The sequence below is a fragment of the Balearica regulorum genome, chromosome W (assembly GCF_011004875.1).
Source record: "Balearica regulorum gibbericeps isolate bBalReg1 chromosome W, bBalReg1.pri, whole genome shotgun sequence".
Taxonomy (NCBI): Eukaryota; Metazoa; Chordata; class Aves; order Gruiformes; family Gruidae; genus Balearica; species Balearica regulorum.
In genome coordinates this window covers 24,112,202-24,124,631 of record NC_046219.1, presented here as the reverse complement: position 1 = coordinate 24,124,631, position 12,430 = coordinate 24,112,202, and the positions used below count along the sequence as shown (strand labels likewise).

Below are 12,430 nucleotides of genomic sequence, written 5' to 3'. Positions count from 1 at the left end.
ACTGAGAGCGAATGAAAAAGCAAGAGAGAGAGAAAGGCTAGTGAAAGATAGAGAAAGCAAGGAACAGACATGTTGTTTTTCCTCTTCCTTTCCCTGTTTGCCCACTTTGGAAACTGTTTAGGGGAATTATTTGTGACAGCTAGCTGATATAAATCAGCAGTTAAAATCATAGAATGGTTTGGGTTGGAAGGGACCTTAAAGATCATCTAGTTTCAACCCCACTGCCATGGGCAAGCTGACTGTTATGGTCAGGTTACTTTTGGAAGTTATTCATTTCATTACTCCTCAATTTGTTATGGAGAAAAATAGCTTATCTTATAAACTGAATGTAGATATTATCTTGCCATTGCTGCTTTTATTGTTCATATTGTCAGAATCATGGAATGCAGTTTGTTGCAGTAGATGCTTAGTGCCAATGTCATTCGATTATGTTAGGGCAAGACTAATCATGTTCTGAAAATGTTAACAGTGACATATTATAGTTTCAAAATATTTCCCATACCTGGGACAGAATGAACGTTCTAGGTGTGAGTTGACCTTGGCTGGCCGCCAGGTGCCCACCCAGCTGGGCTCTCACTCCCCCTCCTCAGCAGGACGGGGTGGGGGGGGAGAAAATACTTGTGAGCAAAAAAGCTTGTGAGTCAACATAAGGACAGGGAGATCACCATCAATTACTGTCATGGACAAAACAGCCTTGACTTGGGGAAGATCAATTTACTGTCAATTAAAAGTACAGCAGGACAGTGAGAGACAAAGACAAAACTAAAAATACCTTCCCCCCACCCTCTTCTTCCCAGGCTCAACTTCATTCCTGATTCTTCTATCTCCTCCCCCACAGGAGGGTTGGGGAATGTCGGATGCAGTCAGTTCATAATGCTTTGTCTCTGCCACTGCTTCCTCCTCAAGTGTGGTGGGTTGACCCTGGCTGGAGGCCAGGTGCCTACCAAAGCTGCTCAGTCACTCCCCCTCCTCAGCTGGACAGGGGAGAGAAAATATAACAAAAGGCTCGTGGGTCGAGATAAGGACAGGGAGTGATCACTCACCAATTACCATCATGGGCAAAACAGACTTAACTCGGGAAAATTAATTTAATTTATTCCCAATCAAATCAGAGCCGAGTAATGAGAAATAAAACCAAATCCTAAAAACAGCTTCCCACCACCACTCCCTTGTGATCCATGGGGTCATAAGTCCTGTCAGCAAACCTGCTCCAGCATGGGCTCCTCTCTCCACGAGTCCACAGGTCCTGCCAGGAGCTTGCTCCAGCGTGGGCTTCCCACAGGGTCACAGCCTCCTTCGGGTGCCTCCACTTGCTCAGGTGTGGGGTCCTCCACAGGCTGCAGATGGAAATCTGCTCCACCATGGACCTCCATGGGCTGCAGGGGGATAGCCTGCCTCACCATGGTTTTCACCACAGGCTGCAGGGGAGTCTCTGCTCTGGTGCCTGGAGCACCTCCTCCCCCTCCTTCTGCACTGACCTTGGTGTCTGCAGATGTTCTTACATCTTCTCACTCCTCTCTCTGGCTGCAAAAGCGCTCTCTAACTGTTTTTCCTCTTTCTTAAATATGTTATCACAGAGGCACTGATTGGCTTGGCCTTGGCCAGCGATGGGTCCGTCTTGGAGCCGGCTGGCATTGGCTCTATCAGACACAGGGGAAGCTTCTAGCAGCTTCTCGCAGAAGTCACCCCTGTAGCCCTCCGCTACAAAAACCTTGCCACGCAAACCCAAAACATCATGCTGTTCACAGATTCACGAATTGGTAGGGGTTGGAAGGGACCTCTAGAGATCATCTAGTCCAACCTCCCTGCTAGAGCAGGATCACCTAGAGCAGGTTGCACAGGATTGCATCCAGGTGGGTTTTGAATATCTCCAGAGAAGGAGACTCTACAGCCTCTCTGGGCAACCTGTTCCTCTGCTCCAGCATGGAGTTCCTCCCACGGGATACATTCCTTCATGAACTGCTCCACTGTGGGTCCTTCCCACGGATTGCAGTTCTTCAAGAACTGCTCCAGCATGGGTCCTTTCCATGGGGTGCAGTCCTTCAGGAAAACACTGCTCCAGCGTGAGTCCCCCACAGTCACAGGTCCTGCCAGAAAATGTGCTCCAGTGTGGGCTCCTCCTCACAGCCCGCAGTTCCTGCCAGGAGTCTGCTCCGGCATGGGGTATCCACAGGCTGCAGTGTGGCATCCTCCATGGGCTGCAGGGAGACAGTCTGCTTCACCGTGATCTTCTCCATCATATACGGGGGAATCTCTGCTCTGGCACCTCCTCCCCCTCCTTCTTCATTGACCTTGGCGCCTGCATAGTTGTTTCACATTTTATCTCTCCTCTCTCTCATAGCTGCTATGCAGCATTTTTTACCCTTTCTTAAATATGTTATGTCAGAGAGGCACCAACAGCATCACTGATGGGCTCAGCTTTGGCCAGCAGTGGGTCTGTCTTGGAGCTGGCTGGAACTGGCTCTGTCCAACGTGGGGGCAGCTTCTGGTGTCTTCTCAGAGAAGCCACCCCTGTGGTTTCCCCTGCCCTGCTACTAAAAACCTTGCCATGTAAATGCAGTACAAGAAGTAACAAAGTGTTAGAAGGAAAGATGTTTTGCCTTCTAAATTCATTGCAAGTGACAAGGCACTCTCTCATTTTGGCCCAAAATACAGGAATTCCAATATTCTGACACTAGTATTTCCAGAAAGGTTCAATTTTATTTCTGCATGGAAATCCAGACACCTTTTTGAACTTTGTTTATACTAGTATAACAGTGATGTTATACCTGTACAGAGCTCATAAGTTGATCAATCAAAAACATTCCTGAATTAGAAAATAGAATATGAATTTACTTGTAGTTATTTTTCTATAAAACAGTGGGTTTATCTCAGTGATATCCAATATTTCTTTTTAAGCCTTGTTCTGTATTAAACAAAATCCATTGGTAAAATTCCTATGGGTTTCCACAAGTGGTCCACTGAATCCAAGTATGTTAATTGAAAACTGAATCTATTGCTGCAACATAAATTGGACAACTATTTCAGATTACTTAAGTTGCGAGCTTTTGAGTCAGGAGCTATCTTTGTTCCTTGTTGTGCACTGCTTAGCACAGTGGTATCAGAGAATAACACTTCCATATAATATATTGCAGTACTAATAAATGTAATAATTTTTAGTGGGGGGTGTGTGTGTGGAAAATAAGAGCTAAATGCTTCTGAAAGCTCCTGATATTCAGATGAAGATGAATGCTTGCATGTGCTGATATAGCAGTTTAACTATTCAGTTTAGATGATTGATGCTGAGTGTGCTGACAGCTTGTGCTGAGAACACTGCACAGGCAGGAGTAATGCCTGAATTTGGCATTGTTTTCTCCTTGGAAATGTGCTGCCTGAAGTGGAGAAGACTGAGGTAAGAGTCTGCAGTGTTAATTCACTCACAGAGGGGAACACATCTGCCAGGTGGTGGGACCTTAAAATCCACTATTTAGTAGTGTCAATCAATTTTACTCCTTTCAGATCTGTACTAGCACTATGCACAATGCTATGCTGTGAACATATATCAGGTTGAGTTGGAACAGGCTGGCACTAAGTAGGTGTCTCTGTGCTATGCTCCCATTTATGGGGGGGTGTGTGGCCAATGTGGGACATGGTGCATATCTTATGATGCCAAGCTGAGACAGCAAAAGAGACCAGTCTCTGACCACTGGGAAGAAGGATAAAAAAATATTTCTTATGCCCCAGAGTGCCAGCTACCTGACTAGAATGACAGCAGGAACAGGAATATATGATGTTAGTGTCATGGGGCTATAGCCTGGTTTGGAAGCTGATGCAAAACCTGTGGAAGCCAATGGGCTTTCATTAACTTCAAGGCCTTTCATGATGGATGCAGAAATGGTTGTGTCCACTGTGTAGTCATGCAAATCATGTCAAGTGGTTGGGACGAGCCTTAGATACAAACTTAAGTGTCAGTTGTAAGGAATTGTGTACATGTCTGAAAATATGTTTTGTAATGCTAGGAAATGATTAGGGGACTGGAGCATCTCTCCTATGAGGAAAGGCTGAGAGAGCTGGGACTGTTTAGCCTAGAGAAGAGAAGGCCTAGGGGGCATCTCATCAGTGTATATAAACATCTGAAGGGAGAGTGCAAAGAAGCCAGGCTCTTTTCAGTGGTGCCCAGAGACAGGAGAAGAGGCAATGCGCACAAACAGAAACACAGGAGGTTCTGTCTGAACATCAGGAAACACTTTTTTACTGTGAAGGTGACTGAGCACTGGAACAGGTTGCCCAGGGAGGTTGTGGAATCTCCATCCTTGGAGATATTCAAAAGCCATCTGTACATGGTCCTGGGCAACTGGCTCTAGGTGGCCCTACTTGAGCAGGGAGGTTGGACCAGATGACCTCCAGAGGTCCTTCAAACCTCAACCATTCTGTGATTCTGTGACATTGGGATGCACGGCAGAAAAAAAATCTGCAACTGCTGTTACTGACGCATATTTGGTTTACGTGGCAAGGTTGGGTTTTTTTGGGGGAGGGCTGCAGGAATGGCTTCTGTGAGAAGACACCAGAAGCTGTCCCCATGTCAGACAGAGCCAGTTCCAGCCAGCTGCAAGACAGACCTGCCGCTGGCTGAAGCTGAGCCAATCGGCAACGTTGATAGCGCCTCTGTGCTAACATATTTAAGAAAGGGTAAAAAACACTGCAGAACAGCAGCTGTGAGAGAGGAGTGAGAATATGTGAGAGAAACGACCCTGCAGACACCAAGGTCAGTGAAGAAGGAGGGAGAGGAGGAGGTAGAAGAGTTAGGAGTGAAGTTGAGCCTGGGAAGAAGGGAGGGGTGGGGAGAAGGTGGGTTTAGATTTGTTCTTATTTCTCATTATCCCACTCTGTGATTAATTGGCAATAAATTAAATAGATCTTCCACAAATCGAGTCTGTTTTGCCCGTGATGGTAATTGCTGAGTGATCTCCCTGTCCTCATCTTGACCTGCGAGCTTTTTGTCATATTTTCTTCCCCATGTCCTGATGAGGAGGGGGAGTGATAGAGTGGCTTGGTGGGCACCTGATGACCAGCCAAGGTCAGCCCACCACAGATGTGCATGAAGAGCAAATTATAATTGTCTTGGTGTGTTTATCAGAGAGAGAGGGAGAGATGTCTGACAGTTACTATGAAATAAAACAGCCGTTTGATTTTTTTAAATTTTTTTTTAAGACTTACTTTTTCCATTAATACACTAAATATTTACAAGTAACTTTGGCTTGCAGAAGATTACAGAAGGTAGTCTGTGAACATACATAGTGTATGCTGTCTTTGGAACAATACAACATATTGTAATACATAAACAAGAAATGACAGAATGATTAAAGATAAAGCATTAGGACAGAAGGTTTGCTGGTATAAGTGTTCAACAGAAGGATTTGATGTGAAAACGAGAAGAAAAATATTAGTTCCATTGCAGCTTGATGCTGTTGGAGGGGAGAGGAAGATGTTGGCTGAACACTAGTTTTCCTTGTTTGGGCTTGTTTTCTACTGCTGCCACCTCTCTAGTAGGACTGGCATAGGATGTGAGATTTAAAGAGGAGAAGCTGCTCTGTCTTTCCAACTCTGGAGAAGAGCATGTAAGAACATGGAAAGTATCTTGGTTAATAATCAGTCATGTCAGAAAGTTCAATGGCTTCTTTTCAAATTTAATATTTGGCTATGGTACATCTCAGGGGGAAGCTTAAATGTGATTATAAAACATTGCACGCCAACTGCTGGGTTTGCAGTGGGGTTGTGGTAGGACAATTTGGAGTTTACACTATTGCAGGTGCTGTTTGGCAAGCGCACTGTCCATTTGCTGCTTCAGGCTTGCTTCTGGTAGTTACCAAGGGATGATGTTAATCTGTGTCCCTTTTCTTTCAGTCAGGCACATTCTCTGTTGTTACTGAATAACCTAAATTTATCAGTTGTGTAGTCACTTAGTTTAATTGACTTGACCTGAGAATTATCCAAAATGTTTTCCTTTGTGACCTAAGTGTCGACCAGGGGCTAGGCTGTGTATTTCTGAGTCTCTAGTAGCATATGTGGGAAATTATATTGCAAATGATTTACAAGAAGTAATGGTCTTCTAATAAAAAACAAGTTTTCTCTTACCTGTGTTTCAGAAAGAAGTTACCTGCTGTTCTAATTCCTTGAGTTAGAGGTGATCTCATGTTATCCTGTATTTTGAAGAATGCATTAGGTAATAGCTGAAAATCTTCCCACAATCCATAATCATAGAGATGCAACATTATCTGAAATTGACCAGTGAGATTTCAGATCAAATATTAGTGCCCAAATGTCTTTTTCTTTTTACTTTATTTTTAATCATTCATCTTTTCAGAAAAAAATATTACACTTTCAGACTAATGAACTTCTGAAATTGTATCCTTGCCTGTTTAAACTTTTGTCCTGGTTTCGGCAGGGATAGAGTTAATTTTCTTTCTAGCAGCTGGTATAGTGCTGTGTTTTGGATTTAGGATGAGAATAATGTTGATAACACACTGATGGTTTTAGCTGTTGCCAAGTAGTCAAGGACTTTTCAGCTTCTCATACTGCCCTGCCAATGACAAGGTGAGGGGCACCCAAGAAGCTGGGAGGGGACACAGCCAGGCCAGCTGACCCAAACTGACCAAAGGGATATTCCATACCATATGACATCATGTCCCGTTTGCAGCTGGGGGCCTGGCGCGACAGCCGGGGGTCTTGCGCAGCATCGACTTTGGAGTGATGGCATTTATCTTCCCAAGTAACCATCATGCGTGATGGAGCCCTACTTTCCTGGGGATGGCTGAACACCTGCCTGCTGATGGGAAGTGGTGAATGAATTCCTTGTCTTATTTTGCTTGCGTGCGTGGGCTGAGAGGCTGGGCAGCTGGGGGTCTTGTGTAGCATTGACTTTGGGTGATAAGAAATTATGATGTTCATCACTTGTTTTGTATATATTATTATTATTTAATTTTTATTATTATTTTTATTTTTATTTTTTGTGTTTGTCCTAGTAAACTGTTTTTATCTCAACCCATGAGTTTTCTCACTTTCACTCTTCCGATTCTCTTCCCCATTCTGCTGGGGGGGAGTGAGTGAGCGGCTGCATGATGCTTAGCTGCCGGCTGGGGTGAAACTACGACAACTTTGATGTGAAAGTGGAATCTTTTGCTGTTGATTCTTTCCAAGGCATTCAAAACATGATGTTACATTTAGTTAACACCAAAGAGGCTTTTCAGCTCAGTAATACTTGGAGCATTAATTTTTTTTTTCCTTTTCCAAGCATACCAGCATTTGACAAAAGTTTTGCTTGATAATTCTTGATAATACTGCATTTAGAGTTGTATTTACTCTAATGGTTACATCTCCTTGCAAGCAGATGGCATTGATTGCCTTCCCTGTTCTTTGTGTGTTGGGAGGGAGAAGTCCTGCTGATGCAGTCAGTGTACCTTCAGTGATTGTATTACTGAAGGCAAGGCATGTGATTTCTCTTGATTTTTAGAAAATGAGATCTTGCATAGACAATAAGTCAAGAAGCAGATGCTGTGGCATGATGTTCCAGTGTCCATTGGAGACACAACAATCTGCACCAGGAACTGCACAGTAGAGCAGTTCATTTTCTTCAGAAGGAAAATAAAAACTGCAGACTCAAAGAATGTTAGTATGGTTTTAATAGGATCAACCCTAATACTTTGCTAACATTCAGGTAACAGGCTATAGTTTTATGGATAGTATGGAACGCTGAAGTGACGGTTTTAGTATGCTGACCAGAGTATGCTACATGTATACAAATAATATATAAATTGATAAAAATATAGAAAATTAAAAGTGATAGAGAATCCATCCTATAGATATGTTGCGACCTTGAACAAAGTCACTTAAGCTCTGTTTGTCTGTTCCATGCATATAACAATATTTATCTTTATTGTTTGGTGTGGTATCCTTATATTGAATAATAAAATGGTTTGAACTTACCCAGCTATCACCCGACACTAAGGGGACAGACAGGTTCTTTTAGGGATCCTTGGCAGAATGATGACGGCACTAAGTTGTAGTTACAATTAAAGCTTTATTTTTTAAACAGGATTTTATGATTAGCATAGCATAGAATTTATGATCAGAATAGCACAGGATTTCTACAAGCAGAATCAGTGTAGCACAATTTTATAAGCAGCATAGCACAGAATTTTATAGCACAGCTTAGCTTATGGTTTCTAATCACCTGGATCCTCTGCAGATCGGGTCAAATCTTAATACTTGGCTTGCCGTATCAATATAACAGTCATAATCTAGACTCGAAAGCACATAAAAGAATATGAGCCTGTGTTGGGTTTGCATGGCAAGGTTTTGGTAGCAGGGGGGGCTACAGGGGTGGCTTCTGCAAGAAGCTGCTAGAAGCTTCCCCTGTGTCTGATAGAGCCAATGCCAGCCAGCTCCAAGACCCACCGCTGGCCAAGGCTAAGCCAATCAGCGCCTCTGTGATAACATATTTAAGAAGAAAAAAAAACAATTAGAGAGAGCTTTTGCAGCTGGGGAGAGGAGTGAGAAGATGTAAGAAACTCTGCAGACACCAAGGTCAGTGTAGAAGGAGGGGGAGGAGGTGCTCCAGGCACTGGAGCAGAGATCCCCCTGCAGCCTGTGGTGAAGACCATGGTGAGGCAGGCTGTCCCCCTGCAGCCCATGGAGGGAGGATGAGGGGGTGTAGAGATTCCACCTGCAGCCCGTGGAGGACCCCACGCCGGAGCAGGTGGAGGCACCTGAAGGAGGCTGTGGCCCCGTGGGAAGCCCATGCTGGAGCAAGCTCCTGGCAGGACCTGTGGACCCGTGGAGAGAGGAGCCCATGCCAGAGCAGGTTTGCTGGCAGGACTTGTGACCCCGTGGGGGACCCCACGCTGGAGCAGTTTGCTCCTGAAGGTCTGCACCCCGTGGGAGAGACCCACGCTGGAGCAGTTCGTGAAGGACTGTCTCCCATGGGAGGGACTCCATGCTGGAGCAGGGGAGTGATGAGAGGAGTCCTCCCCCTGAGGATGAAGAAGCGGCAGAAACAATGTGTGATGACCCTAACCCCCATTCCCCGTCCCCCTGTGCTGCTGAGGGGGGCGTGGAGGTTGAAGCCGGGAGTGAAGTTGAGCCCGGGAAGATGGGAGGGGTGGGGGGAGGTGTTTTAAGATTTGGTTTTATTTCTCATTCCTCTACTCTGTTTTGCTTAGTAATAAATAAGATGAATTCCCTCTCTAAGTTCAATCTGTTTTGCTCGTGACGATAATTAGTCAGTGATCTCTCCCTGTCCTTATCTCGACCCACAAGCTTTTTGGTATACCTTTTCTCCCCTGTCTAATGAAAGAGGGGAGTGATAGAGCGGCTCTGGTGGGCACCTGGCCCCAGCCAGGGTCAACCCACCACAGAGTCACTTAGTTCTCAGAGGAAGCAGTCGATGGTGGAGGTGTCCCTGGCCACCCGGAGGTCATGGGTCTCACTGTCCAGCAGCAGTTCTGGTCCAAGTTCCCACTTAGGACTTGTAACTGCCTGAATTTATAGACAGTGCTCTCTGTGTGCTGCTACGCTTCCCTGTTCTGTGACAGGGTCATCACCACCACCTGGTTGGCTGGGTGCCTGGGACCTTCAAGGCTAGTAAGGAGGGGAGTAGTTGGCCTGGTGCCCAGGAATCTTGAGGCCGACTGGGAGGGGAAGAAGAAATCTGTTTGTCTACTTAGTTCACAGGACCTTCAGGGCCTGGTAATGAGGGGAAAGGGGACTAATATGTGACCCATCCGGTCACAGAGAATGGCCATTTGCCTTATAAAATGGCATTAGTTATGTGCTAACCATATTACCAGGGGTCAGGAGCAGGGGGTACTGGTCACACCAACACAGGGGGTCCAGAGGAGGCATGAAAGTGCAGGAAATGTGGTTATTCTGTACACTTACATCACGCTTTCTTATTCTTTAGGGAAGATATTCAGGAAATGTGGGCCATCCTTTGCAGAAGGCTTTGTGACTGTACTACAGCTCTGTTCCTACTTCTGATGATCACAGCTCCTAAACCTAAAGGAGAAATTAACTGGAGCTGGGTGGAGTGGAAAAGTAAGACTTTGGATCCTAATACATTTTTAAGGGATTTCTGATCAATGTAGTTGGAATTCTTTGTGCTCTTCTCCCTTGAGGGAATCATGACTCAGTTTCTTGAACTTAAAAGTTGCAATCTAAAGAAGCCTAAGGCTATTTTTCCAGTAATTTGACCTTTACCCACATCTTTTCTTGACTTCTATAAAAGGTAACATTAAAATGTAGTTCTACTATCCGAGGAAAGTTTTTCTTCTCTTAAATTCGTCTTGTCTATCCATTATTATAATGAATGTTTTGTAGCTCCAGAAATACTACATAGGTATAAAGTGGTCCCAACTTTAGTAGAGGGACACACATCTGCTGTGTGTGCCATTCAGCGAGATCTGGACAGGCTAGAGAGGAAACAAATGAAATTCAACAAGGGCAAGTGTAGGGTCCTGCACCTAGGGAGGAATAAGCCCATGCACCAGTACAGCTTAGGGGTTGACCTGCTGGGAAGCAGCTCTGCAGAGAAGGACCTGGGAGTCCTGGTGGACAACAATTTGAGCATGAGCCAGCAATGGGCCCTTGTGGCCAAGAAGGCCAATGGTATCCTGGGGGGCATTAAGAAGAGCGTGGCCAGCAGGTCGAGGGAGGTTATCCTCCCCCTCTACTCTGCCCTGGTGAGGCCACATCTGGAGTATTGTGTCCGGTTCTGGGCTCCCCAGTTCAAGAAAGACAGGGACCTACTGGAGAGAGTCCAGCAAAGGGCTACCAGGATGATTAGGGGACTGGAGCATCTCTCGTATGAGGAAAGGCTGAGAGAGCTGGGTCTGTTTAGCCTGGAGAAGACTGAGAGGGGATCTTCTCAATGCTTATAAATATCTAAAGGGTGGATGTCAAGAGGAAGGGGCCAGACTCTTCTCACTGGTGCCCAGTGACAGGACAAGCGCTAACAGGCACAAACTGGAACACAGGAAGTTCCATCTGCATATGAGGAAAAACGTCTTCACTTTGAGGGTGACCGAGCACTGGAACAGGCTGCCCAGAGAGGCTGTGGAGTCTCCTTCTCTGGAGATATTCCAAACCTGCCTGGATGCAATCCTGTGCAACCTGCTCTAGGTGATCCTGCTCTAGCAGGGAGGATGGACTAGATGATTTCCAGAGGTCCCTTCCAATCCCTACCATTCTGTGATTCTGTGATCTTCAGTTCTGTGTCTAATCCTCTTCCTCTCCCAAACAAAACTTATTTTGCAGTGTATCTATGACTTGTTTTTTCTTTCATGTTACAGATTTTTGCCAATGGAATAAGGTGTCTTTGACCTATAAGCTGGTGGTCAATACTCATTTAAAATGCAAGACAAAGAATGAAAAATGGGTTCTCTTACTATCCTTTGTGGTGCTTTCAAATGATAGTCTCAGGGACTTTTATGAAGCAGGACAGTTGAAACAGTCAAGATACCAGAAGAAGCTGTAGCTCTGCGATCATATTTGTATGTAAAGCTTTACATGTATCTTCGGATTCAGTATATGTAAAGTCCTGCAGAAGGCCAGTTCTGTCAAGCAAATGAAAGGAGGAGAATGAATAGGCCCCTAAGGGCAGCATTATTCTCTCTAAATAATTCTCATACTAATTGTCATTAAAATGAAAATGATCCCTATAGGGTTGATTGATCCTTACGAGTTATGCTGTCCCGAAAGCAAACAGCAAATAAATTTCAAACTGCAAAATTAGCAAAATCAAAAAGTGCCCCATTTTGTCTTTTTTTTTTTTTTTTTTTTTTAATGAGAAAGTAAGGGGAAGAAAGTGCAAGAGTCAGACTCCATATAATCTCATACTCCCAGTGTTGCAGAGTTTGATGGAAACATGTCAAGACCTAAAACAGAGCATCTGGCACTTTTAATATAAAATGGTGAAAGTGTCTTAAGTATTTTTTCCCAGGTGTATTTGGCTAGGCAATGCTTCTGTCTTCAAATATGATACTACAGAGGTCCATATAAGCAAATGAGAATGATATTCTTTAATTACCATGGCCACAGTTAAGTACTACAGCTGTATTATGTTTCTGATAGCCTGACTGAAATTATGGTATTCTCTCAATTTGTATTTGCCATGAGAGACTTGGGATAGAAGTCTGTTACCGTAGTTTATCAGTATACCCATTCACTCCAGTATAGGGCATATAGCAATATGTTGGTTATAGCAGAGAGAAACAAAAATTCGTCTTATGCACAGATAACTTTTTTTTTCTTTTTCCTCTAGCAAATAAATGTCTCCAGGTTATTCATTATTTATGTAGTTAAGGTTGTTTGTGACAAGTTTAATTTCTGAAATCTGGGAGCTTGGAACACTGAAATCTCCAATCTGAATGGGTCAACATGATTATTATCTGCTGTC

At 44.4% G+C, this 12,430-nt stretch overlaps 1 protein-coding gene and 1 long non-coding RNA gene across 3 annotated transcripts in view; one reads left to right on the top strand and one right to left on the bottom strand.

Annotated features, from left to right (window-relative positions):
- LOC142599226 (uncharacterized) overlaps positions 1-12,430 on the bottom strand; it is a 1,086,559-nt gene that overhangs the window by 14,066 nt on the left and 1,060,063 nt on the right. The window lies entirely within an intron of this gene.
- LOC142599158 (small conductance calcium-activated potassium channel protein 2-like) overlaps positions 1-12,430 on the top strand; it is a 162,252-nt gene that overhangs the window by 25,954 nt on the left and 123,868 nt on the right. The window lies entirely within an intron of this gene.